The following is a 13,276-nucleotide window of genomic DNA, read 5'->3' as shown; positions in this document are numbered from 1 at the left end:
CCAAATGCAGATTAATTCTGTCTCTCAGAATGGCTCGGAGGTTACACTGACTGGTGTTAGACGTTTAGCTGCTGTTGTATAGTCAAAGGTTCTGCTCCTTTTTACAAGCACCTTTATTTCACTTTAACAGACTCTGCACAAAACTCTATCTTCACATCACCTGACACAAAGGCCACCTGAAGCCTCTTTACATAGCAATGTCAATTATTGGATACTTAACATAAATGAGACAACGAATTGGAATGTCTCTTAACCCATTACTTAACAACTGGCCTGTAGTTTCCTGGTTTATCCATTCCCCTCTTCTTGAATAATCTATAAATTTGCGGATGATACGACTGTGGTGGGTCGTATCTCAAACAATGACGAATCAGACTACAGGAGGGAGATAAATCACTTGGTTGCATGGTGTACCGAAAACAACCTCTCTCTAAATGTCGGAAAGACCAAGGAACTAATCATCGACTTCAGGAAGCGTAGCACGACACACACTCCCGTCTGCATCAATGGCTCCGAAGTGGAGATGGTCGATAGCTTTAAGTTCCTGGGGGTCACCATCACCAACAGTCTGTCCTGGTCCATTCACGTTAATGCAACAGTCAAGAAAGCCCAACAACGTCTCTACTTCCTACAGAAGCTAAAGAAATTTGGCATGTCTGCATCGACTCTCACAAACATCTACAGATGTGCGATAGAGAGCATCCTATCCGGCTGCATCACAGCTTGGTATGGCAACTGCTTGGTCCAAGATCGCAAAAAACTGCAGAGTGTGGTGAACTCAGCCCAACGCATCACACAAGCTTGCCACCCCACATTGATTCTGTATACACCTCCCGCTGCCTCAGGAAGGCAGACAGCATTATCAGAGACCCCTCCCACCCAGGCATTGCCTTCTTCCAGACTCTTCCATCAGGCAGAACGTACAGAAGTCTGATGGAAGGGTCGAGACTACAGCTACGAGACTACAGCTACGAGACTCAACGACTCCCCCTCGGACTGATCTATTCCCTGTAAGAACACTATTCACGACACCCTATGAAATGAAATGAAATGAAAATCGCTTATTGTCACAAGTAGGCTTCAAATGAAGTTACTGTGAAAAGCCCCTAGTCACCACATTCCGGTGCCTGTTCAGGGAGGCTGGTACGGGAATTGAACTTGTGCTGCTGGCCTGCCTTGGTCTGCTTTAAAAGCCAGTTATTTAGCCCTGTGCTAAACCAGCCCCTAGTACGCTGCTCTTGCTCATGTATTTGCTTTGTTTGGCCCCTTGTTCCGCACTGTAACCAATCACTGTTTGTCGATGTACCCTTTGTCAACGTTCTCTGTTGTTTATTCTTTTTGTCTACTATGTACGTACTGTGTACGTTCCCTCGGCCGCAGAAAAATACTTTTCACTGTACTTCGGTACATGTGACAATAAATCAAATCAAATGGTACCACATTGGCTATCCTCCAGTTCTCCGGCACCTCTCCTGCAGCCAGAGAGGAATTGAAAATTATTACCAGCGCCGCTGATTTCCTCTCTTGCCTCACTCAACAGCCTGGGATACATTTAAACCGACCCTAGAGATTTGTCTACTTTGAAGCCTGCCAGACCACACAGCACTCTTCTCTGTCTATGTTAATCTCTTTAATTTTATCACAGTCCTTCTCCCGATATTTCTATACTCACACTGTCCCTCTCACTAGTGAACACTGAGAAATTACTCTGGCTCCACACACAAATTATTACTGTGGTCCTGAATGGGCCCTACTCTTTCCCTAGCTATCCCTTTACCCTTAATGTACTTGTAAAACATCTTCAGAATTTCCTTTATTTCACCTGCCAGCATACTCTTTCATGTCCCCTTTTTGCTCTCCTATTTTTTTTTTTGAGTTCCCTCTTGCACATTCTCTATGCCTCAAGTGCTTCTGCTGTTTCGAGTCCTCGATATCTACCATAAGACTCCCTTCTCCTCTTTATCCAATGCTGTATATCCCTCTATCTCCAGGGGTCACGGGATTTATTGGTCCCATCCTTTTTCTTGATTGAAACATGTTGGCCTTGCAATCTTCTTACTTTTTTCCTCAATGTGTTCCATCTGTTCTGCCACAGATTTAACTAAAAGTGTCTGTTCCCAGTCCACTCTAGCCAAATCACATCTGATCTTATTAAAATCAGCCTTCCCCCAGTTTAAGAACATTGGTCTCAAGGCCCATCCTTGTCCTTTTCCACAACAATCTTGAATCTAAAGGAGTTATGATCGCTGAGTTCAAAGTGCCCCTCCACTGATCCTTGAACCACTTGCCCAGCTCCATTAACTAAAATTAAGTCTAGGACTGTCTTTAAGATAGAGATAGATAGGTTTTTGATTGATAAGGGGATCAGGGGTTATGAGGAGAAGGCAGGAGAATGGGGATGAGAAAAATATCCGCCATGATTGAATGGCGGAGCAGACTCGATGGGCCGAGTGGCCTAATTCTGCTCCTATGTCTGCTTAGATGTCAGAGGTAGGTTCTTTACTCAGAGAGTAGTAAGGGCGTGGAATGCCCTGCCTGCAACAGTCGTGGACTCGCCAACATTAAGGGCATTTAAATGGTCATTGGATAAACATATGGATGGTAGGGAATAGTGTAGATGGGCTTTAGATTGGGTTCACAGGTCGGCGCAACATCGAGGGCCGAAGGGCCTGTACTGCGCTGTAATGTTCTATGTTCTATGTCCTATGTTCTATGTCTTATTGTCTTATGGTCTTAGTACCACCCCTTCTCCTACAGGGCCCTCTATGCACTGGCTTAAAAAGTCTCCTGGCCGCATTTTCAGAATTAGGCTCCCTCTAAACGTTTCACGCTGTGGCTACCCCAGTTAACATTGGGGAAGATAAAATCCCCCAGTATTACTTTTACACTTCTCTGAAATTTGCTTACATGTCTGCCCTTCTCTTTCTCTTGGATTGTTAGGGAGCCTCCAGAACACTCCCAGCAACGTGATTACTCCTTTCTGAAGTCAGTTCTAGAGCCTTCTAAATGTTGTCCCTCTTTACTGCTGTAAATGATTTCCTGATCAAAACTGCGACACCTCCTCCTTCTTTACCTCCTTCCCTGTCTCGCCTGAAGATTCTGTGGCCGCCATCTACCAGCCAGTTCTCGGTTGAATGCAGTGTGGCCAATGAGTGCCGGGAAAGCCCTCTCGCAGGCTTCCCAGGCGTTTACACACCTTGCGGGATTCACTGAAGTCCCGAGGGGCGTCGGAGCCAGAATTCCGCCCACAAGGGGCGCACGCCGAAGTTGGTTTTAAACTGGCTTCGGCGAACTTACCCTGCCCCCACCGGCATTGTGGGATCCACATAAATGTAGACCAGGCGGAACGGCACCCTGGGGGTCTTCCAGGCCATCGGAGACCTCTCTGTGGTCAGGGTCAGTGCATGGTGGCTCCCTGGCCCTCCGCCTGGAACATGGGCACTTTGGCACTGCCCAGCTGGCACCTTGGCACTGCCACCCCCAGGGACTCCATAGCGGGGTGTCCTCGCTTGGGGGATGTGGGATAGTGTCCATGTGTGTGAGGAGTGACATTGTCCATGGGGGGTGGGTGGAGGACCCACAAACTCACTTAGAGATCGGAGCACCCTTTCAAAATGGCGAGCGATCTCGGAGTTCAGCTCCCCAGTGCTAAAAAACTCTAAGGGCGCGATCCTCTGGCCACGCTGCACCGAAAAAGTGGCTCATCGCAGCATTGCCTTTGCCAGCCGGTAGCCCCGCTCCCGAGATCTACCTGGCTCACAATGCCTCACGAAGTGAATCCTGCCCACGATGGGCGGGATCACGTTTTGGCAAATCTGCATATTAGAGCGAGGCAGTAAGCCTTGCTCTAATGTGATGTTTCCCGAACTACCTGAGACTTTGGGATTCAATCCCTTCTCCTCGGAGACGTCAGGCGAGAGTGGTTTGGTACTGGTCCCCACCTGGGTGCCAGCCTGGTACTGTTGACGAATGTGATATAAAATAGTTACTGTAAATATATTAGTTACTGTAATGTAGATGTAGGCAGGTCTAATTCATGTTAGTTCACAGAAAAAGGATTTCAGAGAGCATGGGAAGGAAGGGGGGGGGAGGGGTGTTTAGTGTATGAGGAGAAAAGGATTCTGGGTAACAAGAGGCCAGGGGAAGGAATGAGAAGTGAGCCAATTAGGATGTATGGCCACGAATGTGTTTGTAGAGATTTCTTTGTTCTCCAACTCACTCGATTCTGGAGACCTAGTTGACTGCTTGTGTTCTGGGTTTTGTGAAACGAGTCAGACTTGCAAGTCGAATAAAATAACTAATGCTATGCCTACAAATCCATCTCGAGTTTTATTGAGGCCAGACGGACGGATAAAGAAATTTATGTTTTGTCATTTGGTGCCCGAAGCCCGGGGTTTCTCAAGACGGTTCTGACCAACCGCAAAATCAGAATTAGACTGATTCTGGACAAAGAAAGTGGAAAAGGGCCCACAATGTATAGCTGGAAAATGACCGCGCATTGATTTTTCCCCTCTTCTTATGGTCTGATTAGTCTGGTCACTCGCGGTTGGTACGGAAAGATCATCTCGACGAAATCAAAGGTCAGTCTGGGGATTAGAAATTTAACTCTTGGGATTTCATAATTGATGATTCGGTTTTTGGTTAGGTTTTGGGATTAATGGGACATCAAAATGATGGTTTAATTCCATGTGTGAGTTATGATTCGGTTTTGGGTCGGTTTTGGGATTAATGGGACATCTAAAAAAGATGGTTTAATCCCATGTGTGAGTTATGATTCGGTTTTGGGTCAGGTTTTGGGATTAATGGGACATCTAAAAAAGATGGTTTAATTCCATGTGTGAGTGTTTTTAAGAACTAATGGGACCTCAGGAAGAGGGTTTAGTTCAATGAGTGTTTTTAAATCTATAGTTGATTAAGCTAAAATTGTATCCTTGGACTGTAGTGGCGAGAAACGATAAATTTTAAAACCAACTGGATGCTGCATGTTAGTTAAAGCAGAAGTCTCTCAAAGGGTTAACAGCAGCTTGAGATAACAGGCAGCTTGTGGTGTAATTGAATACCTTTCTTTCGAGTCAGTGAAACTCCAGCAAAGTTAGGTTTTGAATTAATTAAAGGAAACCAGTGGGTTTCTCCACCTCTTTGATAAAAGTTTATTATTTTCAAAAGCAATTGATTGAAATTGCCAGAATCTTAAGTTTAAATTACTTGAAATAATATTTATCTAATTTTATTTGTGAATTAATAGAAACTTAAAGAAACACACTGACACCATTTTAAAAAGTGTAAATCTGGCGATGACAGTTGACTTTGCTCCGGTATAAATCACCGCAGCTAACTGCTCCCTCATTGATAGCAGCCAACATTTTTGTGAATGTAAGAAAAACTTGTTAAAGGAAAAATTGTTAAGACAAAGAATTAATTAAGTTGTAAAAGTTATACAAGTTTGTGTTAAGCACATCGTAAATTCAGTTCTGAGTTGAGATCAGAGCTAAGCTTGCAGGTTGCAATAATTCAATTTGAATTTTCAAACATTTTTAGTTTTAAAAGAACACTGTTAAAACCTTTTAAATAATTTTGCCAAGTAGCAAAAATTGCCATTGGTTATAAATAGGCAAATAAAAAAAATATATATGAAAAAAAAGAGAGCCAAAGTATGAAAGCTAAAGAGTTAATTAGATTATGGAGACAATATTGTCAACATGAGAGGGATAAGATCATGTTATTAAGTTGGCAAGAAAATGCCCTTAAAATGGGGATTCCAATTAGTGAAAGGGAGAACCAGAAAGCTCTGGAGATCTTGAAAAAGGAGTGTGCATTAAAAAAAAAAAAAACGTGCCAGTGAAGAGAGGGTGGACTCGAGTAAAAAAAAAAGGGAGCTATGTAGTTCAATGGCTGGCCTTGCATTGACAGAGGATGAAGATTTAGAAAATTGGACCTTGTCGGCTAGAGTTCCGACTGCACCAGTAGCATTGTCTGCACTAATTCCGGAACCACCAGAGTATCATAATTTATATCCAGTCACTGCTCCCCAGATTCAAATCATGCCAGCCTCTCCAGCCCCTTTGGTTGATAGCTTGGTCCTATTTTACCTTCTTCACTGTCTGTTAGAGAAGGGGAGCTCTGTTCCACAAGCCCAGTTAGCTCGAGGACCCGATCTCGGACAATGAGGGAGGGGCCTGATCCTATCCAGAAACAATCACGCATACCACCTAGATCCCTTCAGACCGATATGGTAGGACAGAAAAGTACGAGACAAAGGAAGAGGATGGGGATGGTTCTGAGGAGCTGGAGCCCCCCCTAGTGACAGGGAAGGACGTTGAAGTCTTGGAAGAGCCAGAGGAATCAGCTAGAGCGCCCCCTAGTGAGACTCTGAGACAGTTGCCGATTAGGAAAATGCCAAACCCTGACGCTGTGATGGCAGCGGCACAGCCCACGATAGATGTTTATTTCCCATGGAGACCCAGTGAGATGATGGTTATTATGGCTGCAATCCCAGACAGGAAGAAATCTCCTGCTGCTTTCGTGGATTATCTGAGAACTACCATCTCAGTTTATCAAGCTGATTCTAGGGACCTCTGGGCCCTAGTCCAGCAGGTTTTAACCCCAGCAGAGTACCGCAGTCATCACAATCACTTGAATTATGCTAGCCATGCCGCACTCCAGCAGGCCCATGCTTTGGACGATGATAGACGGGCACAAATTCTGAGTGCGTTGAGTGTCACATTTCAAAAGCCCATAAACATTTCTGCTATCTTAGACCTCAAACCTAAAAAGACTGAAGAGCCAGAGGAATTTCTGGAACGTTTTAATGAAATCTACCGTGGGCAGTCAGGCGACTTGCCATACCAAGTTTGTAGTGACTACTGGATTGGACTGTAACTTGTTGGCCCGAGATTTACTGTGTATCTTCCAGCTACAGCTAGAGTGCGGAGACGAAGGGGTAACGGTTCAATCATGGAGGATGAGACAACAGTGCTATATTTCTATCACTCCCCAGTGGTGGACGTTAGACATTGAACATTCACTGCATCACGTTACCCTGGCCTATGACAGAACCGGACAAAACAGGGAGTTGGAGGACAAATACCGGCCATTAATTGGGACCGAATGGCCAGTCAAGGTTACAGCCACAGTCACGGGAAAAGAAGGTACAGCCGATTTTGTTACAACACCACCACATTTATGGCCACAGTAAGCTACGGTAAGCCCTCATATTACACGTCAGGTCCACGACCAGTACCATGCCAAGGATCTGGGGCAAATGGTAAGGAGGGCAGTGGATCATTCGGATCCAACAGAGTACGCACTTCAAGTCACGCCAGACGGCACTTCCATAAAATATTTTGAGGTCCCTGAAACGATTAACATTCGACTTCAGCATCACCGGGGACGTGATGTTTTGGAATATGTCAACCCACAGGTCTGGACGGAATACCCATCACAAGTGGGAAAGACAAATGTTACACCTATAAAGGTAACGATTAAAGCTGCCTTCCATTCGGCAATACCCCCTGAAACCCCAAGCTGCCCCGTCTATAGACAAATTAATCCGAGAGCTGTTGCAACAGGGTAATTTGGTCCCTTGCCAATCAGAATGTAACACCCCCATACTTGCTGTGCCTAAACCAGCCAAACCAGACCAGTACCGATCAATCAATGCCATCGCACAGCCGTTACATGCTCTCGTCCCTAATCCTGCTCAAATTCCAGCTCAAGCCCGGGTCTTCGCTATAATTGACCTTCATCACGCCTTCTTTGCCCTCCCACTCACATCTGAAAGCCAATATTTGTTTGCCTTCACTTACAAAGGACAGCAGTATACCTGGACCCGACTGCCTCAGGGGTTCGTCAACTCACCTACGCTCTTCTCCAGATGTCTGCAGACCCAACTCCAGGCCTTGACATTGGAGCATGGTTCCACTCTGGTGCAGTATGTAGATGACATATTGGTAGCGAGTCCTGACGAACCCAGTAACAGGGATGGTGTGATCCAGTTATTAAACCACCTATCCTCGTTGGGTTATGTTGTTTCACAATCAAAGGTCCCGGTGGCTCGGACAAAGGTCAAGTTCTTAGGAGTTTTACTTACAGCCACAGAAAGAAGTCTCGAACCCAGTAGGATTGAAACAATATGCCAATTCCCTGCCCCTTCCACAGCCAAGGAGGTCTGTCATTGGCTGGGTATGATGAATTATTGTAGGCAGTGGATACCAAACATCGCTGTCTACACAAAGCTGCTGACGCCTTACACTAGTGAAGGGGGGAATTTTACTCTCACCACCGAGGCACTCGAGGCCTTCCGTTGCCTGAAGCAGGCCTTGATACAAGCACCGGCCCTCGGTAGGCCCTTGTACGACCGACCGTTCCAGATATACTGTACTGTTCTGGAAGGATGTTCAACAGTGGTACTCACCCAGCAACATGGGGACAAGCACCGGCCCTTAGCATATTACTCTTCCAAACTTGATCCAGTGGCGTTGGGCCACCCTGTTTGCACCCAGATCTTGGCAGCGATATACAATAGTTTGCAGGCTGCTTCCAATATAACTCTCCAACAGGATATTACGGTATATAGCTCCCACTCGGTCATCGCACTACTGGGGCAACTGCAGACTCAGCATCTTACCGTAGCTCGTCAGAATAGGTATGAAATATACCTTTTGAACAATCCACGTCTGACATTTAAATACTGTACCACTATCAATCCAGCCTGTTTTCTTAGCGGTCCCCCTGTCCATGAAGACGCACCTGGCCATGACTGTTTAGCCTTGATTCAGGAAACTACCACAATAAGGGACGATCTGAGTGATATTCCGTTGGAACAACCTGACATGATTATGTATGGTCAAATATCCCACCGGGGTTTAGTTAATGACCTACTACAGGCCCTCCTTATACCCGCGCAGATTTCCGTCATTAAATGCGCTTACAAATGGTAAGACCCCAGTTGACGTTGGTAATGAACAAGCAGATTGTGCAGCGCGGACAGCCGCGCAAATTCAGCAAGTGATGGTGGCTAAAATGTTAAGTCAGACTAAACGATCTACTATAAATATGTCTGCTTCTGACAAGCCAATGCCAACCATCCAAGACGCCATAAGGTTACAGGAGGATGCTCCTGAGAGTGATAAACAAATGTGGAAACGGTTAGGTTGTACATATGATTCTGTTTCCTCTTTATGGACCACGCCAGCACATCAGACTTGTATGTCTGATGTACTGGCTTTATGGGTCGTCGAATGTGTACACTTTGCAACTCATTGTGGGGCTCGGGGGACTAGTGATTTGTTGCTGGACACTTGGTGGCACCCTAAAATGCAGGGGTTGGCCCAGAGTATCAGTAATCGGTGTTTAATCTGTCAGCAATATAACACCGGCAAAGGTATCCCTTGTGGTATGGGGCAAACCCCATTGCCCAGTGGTCCCTTTGAGACGCTCCAAATGGATTACATTGAATTAGAAAGGTGTTAATGTTGTCAATGTTATAAATATGTTTTGGTTATTGTGGATGTGTTCAGCAGATGGGTCGAGGTGTATCCGACTACCGATAATAAAGCTGCTACTGTGGTTAAGGTTCTGAGGCGGGAAATCATTCCCCGGTACGGCATACCAGCTCAGTTGAGTTCTGATAACGGGCTTCATTTTATTGGACAGATTAACCTGCCTCCCTTCCCCTGCACTGTTTTACAGGTGTGGAGCATGATGGGGTGGCTGCGCACCGCCTGTGTAATCTTCGGCCTCACCTCGCTTGGAGTGACATCGGTGACGGACATGGAAAAGGGAAATATCATCTACATTTGTAACCCCAACCAAACTACAAGGACATTTCGTTTATGCAGAGGTGATGTTCTTCGATGCCCCCATATAGGAGGGCATGGTATCGACTCAGGGAAGGTCATCAGGTTAACGGACAATGCAGGACTCATGAAGCAATTGCACCGGTCCCGGCGATGGGAAGGGAACATTGCATGGACATTGCCTTGTTTTTGGAGTACATGTAAATTTGATTTTGGATGTGTTAAGATTGGTGCCATAAAGGTAAAATCAGACCGTCAGGATAGGGTAGGAAGAGGTTGTGAGAGAGAGAGGGGGACTAGAGAGAGGACGGGGCGTGTAAGGAGGGGAGTACAACTAGAACGTAGGTTATCAGGAGATACACTTAATTCATTTTGGGCCCAGACTGAGGAAAACCCGGGTAGTATGAATCTCTTCTACCAGATTTACCACCGCTTGTATGGCCAGGGACGGGTTGTCTGCTACCCGAACCCCGCAGCGGTGTCTAGGTTATTTTCTGTTTCACCGCTTTGGGGCACTCCCCAAACGGTGGTTCATTGTCAGCGTTCCGAGCCACCGCCCGAGCAAGTCACTCTTCCTTACGATCCGGGTTCAGCACCACCGGCTATTTGCCTTCCCCTGCCTCGGGATAATTCCCACTCACAGTACGATAGGCTGCAACGGTGGAGGGCGTACATACCTAGCCACTTCACTCCCAATAGAGACTCCCGGTCATACGAGAATTGTTTCAGCAGTGACGGATATGGCTGTTTGCTGGTAGAGGTGGAAACGAATATAACATGTCTGTTCTCCACCTGTACGGACAGGAGGTGTCATATCACCCAGGCGTCTGGCCAACGCGTTTGTTACAACACCACTTGCGTTCCATTGAGCGCCGGCCTCCAGCTCCTTTGTGGCTGGGCGAATGTCTCTCATATCACTGTTGGGACTAGGGCTTTCCGCATTGCTAGGAGGCCCGAATGGGCGTTCCAAAGCTGGATAAACTGGGCTACTAGGGGATCCCTACGCAACCGATATACTGATTGTGATGCTAGCCTGTACACGGAGCAAGGATACAATTTTTTGGCGTGGATGCTGCATAATCAGTTAGCACGCTGGGCAGTCTCAGCTGAATTCTGCGAGAACTGGAAAAAACCTCAGGTTCTCGCACCCGACAGGGGCCACTCAGCCGGGTGGGGAATTCTGAGCGTCTTGACACTGGGAGGTGTGGGGGGTTCTTTGGCGGTCAGCGATAGGAATTATTTTATTTGTGGCCTTACCATCCTGGGAAACGAAACCTTGGGAGCCCTCAGGGCAATAACGAAAGAATTGTCTCAGCTACGGTTGTTTGCACTGCAGAACCGGAATGCTCTTGACTATCTTCTGGCCCGTGAGGGTGGGGTATGCGCCATGGTGCAGGGCACGTGTATCATGGGAGTTCAAGACCTAACCGCTAACATCACTAAATTTATGGATCGCATATGGGATCACCTGGATGGAATGCAGGGTCCTGGCTCTTGGGGTAACTGGGGATTTGGAGGTTGGAAGGACTGGTTGATAAATATGGCCATGTATTTAGCAGTGGCACTCGGCTGCATCTTTGTGGGCCTGGCCATCCTTAAATGCGTGATGGGTAGAATGCGGGGTGCATTGGAACAGATAGACGCCCCTAGAATCTTGGCTGTTAGGATCCACAAGGGTGCAGCGGATGAGGGGGATGGGGGGGCTACAACAGGAATTGTAAATGCAGCGACAAATCTTTTTAGATGAGGGGCCGTAGTTACGGATTGAATAGCTAGGTTATCATGAAATGATAAAAGGAGGGAATGACGAATGTGATATAAAATAGTTACTTTAAATATATTAGTTACTGTAATGTAGATGTAGGCAGGTCCAATTCATGTTAGTTCACAGACAAAGGATTTCAGAGAGCATGGCAAGGAAGGGGGGAGGGGTGTTTAGTGTATGAGGAGAAAAGGATGCTGGGTAACAAGAGGCCAGGGGAAGGAATGAGAAGTGAGCCAATTAGGATGTATGGCCAGGTCAGGAGCGGTATAGGATGACCTAAGGGAATCGTGTATGTGAAACTTGATGCCATTTGAATGTGTTTGTAGAGATTTCTTTGTTCTCCAACTCACTCGATTCTGGAGACCTAGTTGACTGCTTGTGTTCTGGGTTTTTGTGAAACGAGTCAGACTTGCAAGTCGAATAAAATAATTAATGCTATGCCTACAAATCCATCTCGAATTTTATTGAGGCCAGACTGACGGGTAAAGACATTTATGTTTTGTCACTGTCAAGGTGCCCTTGTGCCACTGCCAAGCTGGCATTTTTGGTGCGTGCATGATCAGGCCGGGTTGCCCGATGCGGGTGTTGCAGGAGACTCTCCCAGATTATGTCCGGCTGGGGTGGAGTTCAGTGATTTCATTTGGGGACCTCGGAGATCGGGACATCATTTAAAAATGGCGTTGCGATCTCTCACTACAACTGGGGAGTTGCGTCGAGCGGAGCTCCCCATTGTAAAAAATGAGGCTTTGTGCGGCCTTGGCTACGCGTTCCCCGGACAGGCCCCTTATTCAACACGAGTCGCGTGTGTTTCTAGGCACTGTGAGTGCCTGGAAACACGCGGCTAAACGAGCTCGTTAGTGAACTTTGTTCCCTTTTGGGAAGATCGCGACCTAAGTGTGGGCTAAACTGGTGAGAAACTCCCCAGGGCCCCAAAAAACTGGCCAAGGGCGGGATTCTCCATACCGTCGCACCGGTTTTCTGTGCAGGGCGTCCCCGCTGACAGCGGGACCCTCCGTCCCCACAGTCAGCCAACGGGGTTTCCCATTGTGGGCACCCACAAGCCGCCATGGAATCCGGAGGCGTGAATGCGCTGCCGGTAAAGTGGAGGATCCCGACGGTGGAGAATTTGCCGTGTCATTGAATAGCGGTGGGACCTCACCCGCACAGCCTGCAGTAAACTCCCTGAAAAACCCGCCACAAATAAATTTATACATTTTTCCGGTTAATCACGCCCTATATCCTGGATTATTCAGCTGACTATCCTGTCCCGCTCTCAACAATAATAATAATCTTTATTGTCACAAGTAGACTTACATTATCACAGCAATGAAGTTACTGTGAAAATCCCCTAGTCGCCACACTCCGGTGCCTGTTCGGGTACACGGAGGGCGAATTCAGAATGTCCAATTCACCTAACAAGCACGTCTTTCGGGACTTGGGAGGAAACCGGAGCACCCGGAGGAAACCCACGCAGACACGGGGAGAACGTGCAGACACCGCACAGTCGGTGACCCAAGCCGGGAATCGAACCTGGGACCTGTTATATTACAATTTTGTATATATATTACTCTTTTTGTCTCGCTGAGTTGTTGAAATAGAGACATAGTCTTCCAGTGATGACAAAATAATTTAATGAGTAGTATGAAATAAACTGGTGAGTTCTTTTTCTTCAATACTGAACTAGTAAACTAACAAATAACTATAGATTAAACTA

General features: G+C 46.7%; 1 protein-coding gene and 1 long non-coding RNA gene across 2 annotated transcripts in view; one reads left to right on the top strand and one right to left on the bottom strand.

Moving 5' to 3' along the window:
• The window catches only part of LOC140426134 (very-long-chain enoyl-CoA reductase-like), a 158,396-nt gene that overhangs the window by 56,915 nt on the left and 88,205 nt on the right, over window positions 1–13,276 (bottom strand). The window lies entirely within an intron of this gene.
• Window positions 4,239–12,010, top strand: LOC140426133 (uncharacterized). The gene is made up of 2 exons (XR_011948133.1): window positions 4,239–4,580; window positions 9,691–12,010. It is a non-coding gene; the product is annotated as an uncharacterized lncRNA (long non-coding RNA).

Source organism: Scyliorhinus torazame, chromosome 7 (assembly GCF_047496885.1).
Source record: "Scyliorhinus torazame isolate Kashiwa2021f chromosome 7, sScyTor2.1, whole genome shotgun sequence".
Lineage (NCBI taxonomy): Eukaryota > Metazoa > Chordata > Chondrichthyes > Carcharhiniformes > Scyliorhinidae > Scyliorhinus > Scyliorhinus torazame.
The sequence above is the reverse complement of the archived record's forward strand: the minus strand, read 5'-3'. Positions and strand labels throughout refer to the sequence as shown.